This window comes from Stegastes partitus, unplaced genomic scaffold, assembly GCF_000690725.1.
Source record: "Stegastes partitus isolate 25-593 unplaced genomic scaffold, Stegastes_partitus-1.0.2 Scaffold3, whole genome shotgun sequence".
NCBI classification, from domain to species: Eukaryota; Metazoa; Chordata; class Actinopteri; family Pomacentridae; genus Stegastes; species Stegastes partitus.
Window position 1 is genome coordinate 547268 of NW_007577734.1, and position 6682 is coordinate 553949.

The window sequence follows — 6682 nt, forward strand, 5'->3', positions numbered from 1 at the left end:
TGGTGCAGCTGTGGCTGCAGCGAAAGGAGACTTGTTGAATTGTTTTAACTGGGTTTCTTGCTTTAGTAATGGCATTCATTCTTGCTACATGAGATACCTGTCTGCGATGCAACGTCCTGCTGTACTGCCTTCCTGCATAATACTGATGGTTTCTGTAGCTGTGGCGTCATAATGACGGTGTTAGGAGATGGTTTGATTCAGGCAGGCTGCCACTGAAGGCCTAGGAGTAAAATGCACAGCCCGCCACTGAATTGAGCACATCTGGGACATCATGTCTCGTTTCATCCACCAATGTCACGGTGCACCACAGACTGTCCAGGAGTTGACTGATGCTTGAATCCAGGTCTGGGAGGAGATCCCTCAGGAGAACATCCGCTGCCTCATCAGGAACGTGCCCAGGCGTTGTAGGGAGGTTAAACATGCACTACTGAGCCTCATTTTGACTTGTCTTGAGGAATTTCCACTCAAGTTGGATCAGCCTGTAATGTGATTTTCCAATTTTATTTTGAGTATGTTTCCAAATCCAGATCTCCATGGGATAATATATTTTGTTCTCAATGCATTCCACTATATAATGAAAAAATATTTTCAACTGGAATATTTCATTGATTGAGATGCAGGATGTGTTATTTTAGTGTTCCCTTTATTTTTTTGAGCAGAATATATGAAGAATTCATTTGCAAAACAGGTAACTCCATCTTCACAAACCTTCAGAAAACCCACTTTTCCATTGTCTACCTGACACAATATCAATCAAACTTAAGTTATCTCTATTTTTGTCATGTCATTTTGACTGAGTCAAATCCACTTAACTTCAATTTGATTGATATTATATCAAGCAAACAACAAAAAAAGTTTTCTGAAAATCTACAAAAATGGAGTCATCTGTTTTTTGCAAATGACCTCTTATATCTATATACACAGTGTTCTGAAAAACGCAGTTTCCATGATGTGAGTACTGTGCTACTGCGTTCCAAATCCATGCTTTATGTTAACAGTATATTGGTGTACTTTATAGTAAAATGATTTTGTAATTAGTACCCTACACATCAATTATACCCAACCACAATGATTTATAAAAAAATTAAATAAAATAAAACACTTGACGTACTTTCACTGGTGGACGTCAATGCCAACTAAAGTAAAGCTTAAAGTAGGGCCCAACCGATTTATCGGCTGGCTGATTAAATCAGCCGATTATAGCCCTTTTCAAAATACTAATAATCGGCCGGAGTTTTGCCGATTAATCGCTGATATATTCTAAATTTCTCATAAAACAGTAAATGCTGTTAAGTGTCACAGTCGCTTTCATACATTTATTTTGTACAATTTGATTTTGTAAAAAGACAAACNAGTTGAACTTCAACATTTTAAGGCATGTTATACACACCTTTACAAACATATTGGTGAAGAAATTGTTTGGTAATGATTTAGTTGGCAGATTTTGATATTTTTCCCTTACTATAGAGGTAGCAGGAGGTGGTGTCTGCAACCCACAGAAGCTGCTCAGGTAGTGCAGCCCATCCAGGATGGCACATCAATGCGAGCTGTGGCAAGAAGGTTTGCTGTGTCTCTCAGCACAGTGTCCAGAGCATGAAGGAGATACCAGGAGACAGGCCAGTACACCAGGAGACATGGAAGGGGCCGTAGGAGGGCAACAACCCAGCAGCAGGACCACTACTTCTTCCTCTGTGCAAGGAGGAACAGGAGGAGCACTGCCAGAGCCCTGCAGAATGACCTCCAGCAGGACACTAATATGCATGTTCCTGCTCAAACTGGCAGAAACAGACTCCATGAGGGTGGTATGAGGGCCCCACGTCCACCAGTGGGGCTTGTGCTTACAGCCCAGCACCGTGCAGGGCGATTGGCATTTGCCAGAGAACACCAAAATTGACAGATTGGCCATTGGCGCCCTGTGCTCTTCACAGATGAGAGCAGGTTCACACTGAGCAGATGTGACAGACATGACAGAGTCTGGAGACGCCATGGAGAATGTTCTGCTGCCTGTAACATCCTCCAGTATGACCGGTTTGGCGGTGGGTCAGTAATGGTGTGGGGAGGTATTTCTTTGGAGGGCGGGACAGCCCTCCATGGGCTAGTCAAAGGTACCCTGACTGCCATTCGGTACTGGGTTGAGATCCTCAGACCCACTGTGAGACCATATGCTGGTGCAGTGGGCCCTGGCTTCCTTCTGATGCATGACTATGCTAGGCCTCATGTGGTCGAACTGTGTCAGCAGTTCCTGCATGATAAAGGCATTGATGCTATGGACTGGCCTGTCCGACCTAAATCCAATTGAGCCGGTGGTGGGCTGTCAGGGCCAGCAAGGCCTTCTCTGCTGGCCTAAACTCTATCAGAATCACTGACTTGCGTTGTAATATTTTCCCATTAATCTTTTTACATTATTCCCAATAGTCTGTTCTCTTCATTTAATAGCGTGTCTCTGGGCTGTGGTGCTTCCAACAGTGTATATTTATATTAGAGCTTCTTTTTTTTTATCCAATCATATTTCAGCCATCATGTGTTGCCAGGGTCACAGAAATCTGCACTGAGGCCTTCAGAATAAAAAGTGCAGGCACAGGTAGCTCAAAATGCATTGCAATGAAACTGTGGCTTTAACCAATCAGATTTAAGCTGATTATAGCCCTTTTCAAAATACTAATAATCGGCCGGAGTTTTGCCGATTAATCGCTGATATATTCTTAATTTCTCATAAAACAGTAAATGCTGTTAAGTGTCGCTTTCATACATTTATTTTGTACAATTTGATTTTGTAAAAAGACAAATGTTCTCCAAGGCAAAAGCATATATATTAAAAAAAACACTTCAGCAACACCACAAAAAGCTCAGTTTTTGCTACTGCTTGTTGTAAACAAGTCAAATTTTGCACATGGAGATGATGATGAGTTAAGATAGTTTACGAACGTGCAGCAGTAAGATCACTCACTCTGCTGCAAATTCTGAAACCACAACAGCGCATGGAGCACTCACTCTGATGGTTTTTCAGAGAACTATAGAAAACAACTTTTTAAACTTTGTTATCAAAATTTTTAACTAACTTATTCAACTTACATTTTTTATTGACTTATTCTCATCAGCTTTAAAGACAGCATAGTCTTTGAGAGTACAGAACATCAGAGGGATACATAAATAATGTTTATCCAGTAACTCATTATGTTGCTTATATACAGCATACACCTGTGGCCGAAATCTAAAGATAAAGTCATCAGTACAACTGGTAGCTATATTCATGCATGGTCCATAGAAAGAAAAATGCACAATGCAAATTTAAAATAAAATACCCCACATTACAGACATACTTGTTTGAAAAACTTTTGTTTTTACTGATGCATATTATGTTTCATGCTTTGTTGCATGTTTTTGTTCTTGAAATTTCTCTCTGTTGTAAAGTTAAACAAATACTAAAGAACAAAGTACTGTAAAACAGTAAAATGTTCTGCCTGTGATTCATATCTTTGTTGTTGTAAGCATTAAGGAACCAAAAAAGAAGCTACTTCATTCAGTATTTATTTATTTTTTTTAATTTATCGGCCGATTAATTAGTTACCAGAATTTTTTATTTTTTTGCCAAATATCGGAATCTGCATCGGCCTCAAAAAATCCATATCGGTCAGGCCCTAGCTTAAAGACAACATCTGTGATTCTGAATCCCTTTTACTCCCCTAGTCCAAGCCAACTAGTTTTTCTGGGGTCCCCATTCAGCGCATATATTATTAATTAATTAGGAAAGACGTCTTATACATAATCACTCCTTACTCTGCTTGTATGCTATTTATTTTGAGAGAATGCCCTTTTTTCCCCCCCTCTTTTGCTGCAAAGACAAAGCACCTTCAGCAAAATGGAGCAAATGGACCAGAAACATTGAAATCAGCCAGCTTTGAGTGCAGGCTGAATGCAGCATTTTGCACTGTGCACTTGCAGATTGACCAGACAGTCATCCAGATTTCACAAAATCTTGTGTATTTTATGCTTGGTAATAATGACAAACAAACAACATCAAATCGAGGCCACACTCTTGAGGTACAAAGTAACATTAGGTTTTTATATAAAATGCTTAGATATAGCTCTTGTTTGTTTTCAGAGATATTCCTGGAGCCGTTTCAACCACAGCCACACTTAGTCTTAATGTTTTCTTTGTACTTTGCAGTGTGGGACCCTTGACAACAGTGTGCTTAAAAATTCAAAGGCTTTGTAGTATGTTTTTGTACATGCTGACTGTTTTGAGGGTTTGTAACACCCTTGCTAACAGTCTCACAAAAAACAGCACGCATTTCTGCTGCAGTGGATGATGAAGTCTCAAAAGTGTCTGAAATCTCAAGGTACCACTTGCTATAGAGTAAATTAGAAATAGTTTATGTAGAGATTAGTGGGAGGGATTTTAGATATAGCTTTAAGCAAAAAAAAAAGTGAGCCCTGTCGAGAGAGGAGAAGTAGGATGTATAAATCAGTGTCATGGTCAAAGTGAGAAGTTGAAATGGGGGAGGTAGAGGTGAGGGTGAGAGAAAAGGTGAGAGACTGAAAAAAAAAAACACCTGTGAGTTCATGTCACCAGCGTTCCTCTCGATGATCCAACAGAGGATGCAAGCATGAATTTAAAGCATATGTGCAGTTTTTATTTTTGTCTAAATCCCACATTTCTCTCCAGCGAATAGACTAGTCCCAGTAAACAAAAGCTGCCCGAGGCTACTCACCAGAACCAAACCAACTACTTTCATGTTTTACAAAAACAAGAGCACAATTCTCAGTAGTTTATTGAGTCGACTACTCTCTGAACATCATCTTCTAAGCAAGTCATTACAAGTGTCTGACAGACACAAAAACAGGAAGGCGACACTCAGTTAAGTCTAATACTTTCCATAATACCCCATTTCCACTGTTGTTATTTGCTTTTGCAACACTAAAACCCTCACTGATGTTCCAGCCACCAACTTCACATCTGTCACCGTTTAAACACTGCAGGTATGTTTGCACTTTGTGACAGAAACATCCCACACAGGAGTACACAGAGCATAATTTTCCATTGCAAGCCTGACAGTCCATTTCAGACAACAAAGCTATTTTACATTTCAAGTTTTTGTAAAAATGTATTTATTTATTTTTTAAATCTGCACAAATTTGTACGAGCTCTATGGATGCAATGTAATGACTAAAAACCCTGAAAAACTTTTTAAGAAGGTCTCAGATGAACAAGACTTTGTTGTAAGTAAATCTGTCTTCTAACATTAGAATAGAAAACCCATGCATGAAAAAACTTGGAAAGTCATTACTTTTCATATCAGCTTAAGTTTAACATATTTTATGCTTCATCCAGAAGTCAAAACAAACCAACCTGGTGATATCACCGAACAATCAGTTACGATAAACGTGGTAAGAGTGCCATTTGTCAGGCTTATCAAACCAAGCATGCCATTATGTACTCCACAATTTACTTTCATTTCTTTTTTGTTCTGAATTTCTTGAAGACTAATAAAAATCATCATTTAACAATTTGTAATGTTTTCAACAATGCTATACTGACACAACAATATGTGCCAAAAATGTTACTTTTCAAGTTGTATTTGTAAGTCGGACTAATAACAGTGGCTGCAGGGTTACTAAGTAGGTATGATAGCCATGCTGCAACCAGCTGACCTTGGTTGAAGCACTTGTGTAAGCAAGCTGTGCTGGTAAAGTCCCCCAGAGCAGGACAGTAAACTCTGCCACCTCAGCCGGTCTGTAGCTGACCCTGACGAGTGGAAGCAAAATCTGCAGGGAACTCTTACTGAATTTAATCCAGTGACATACCAAAGAATTAAAATTTCATCTGTCTGTATGCATTCAAATCCAGTACAAAGAACTCACAACAGCTACAGTTTTTCCTACCATATGCAGTTAAGTGGTGTCTGTAAGAGTCTAATATACTGCTCCTTTTCAGCTTATAGGCTGATGTTTCCAAAATTTAGCCAACTGTTAGCCAGCAGCTACCTACTTAACTATAAGCGTCACAACACCATCTCTGTGTTTCCTCCTGCAGTGCAGAACAAGCCTGGCTCTGTTCCCTCCCTGTGCCTTTAGCTAGCCGGACACAGACCTCTCTAAACTTCCCTGCAGGTCAGGAGTTGCATATAAGCTGCTGCTCCCTGCTATCACATCCTTGAATCTACCCTGGGGTTGAAGTCAATGTCAAAGCTAATGAATGCATACAAGCTGAGATGATTTTTTCCTCTTGAGAGAGCAAGTATCAGAATAACCATTTAAGATTAATCTTTCAAGCCAGGAGCAAATTGATTTTTGCACTCAAAAATGCAATTCATGTTTGGAAAGCTGTGCACAAACTCACACACACAGTCAATGTAAGCAAAACATTCTCTTGCATGACCACACTGGCACATGCATGTATACAGAAACACTTGCTGCACAAATTTCACACAATTTGAGGAATGTGCCTCAGGGCAGCATAACACAGTGGAGTAGGAAGTGGGAACGCCAGTCTGGAAATGATGTGAAAACAATAGAGCAGCTCTGTGACTTGCAGAGTGTGTAAACACTCACATAAAATCTGATTTCAGCAACGGAAGGCTCGCCTCTAACCTTGTGAGAAACTGGCAGAACCAGGAAGTGTGGAAGGTTGTACTTACAGTTCATTTGTGTGCATATGCTTGTGTGTGTGTGTGTGTGTGTG

The 6682-nt window shown here is 39.8% G+C and overlaps 1 protein-coding gene across 6 annotated transcripts in view; it reads right to left on the minus strand.

Annotated features, from left to right (window-relative positions):
- palm3 (paralemmin 3) overlaps window positions 1-6682 on the minus strand; it is a 45690-nt gene that overhangs the window by 14848 nt on the left and 24160 nt on the right. The window lies entirely within an intron of this gene.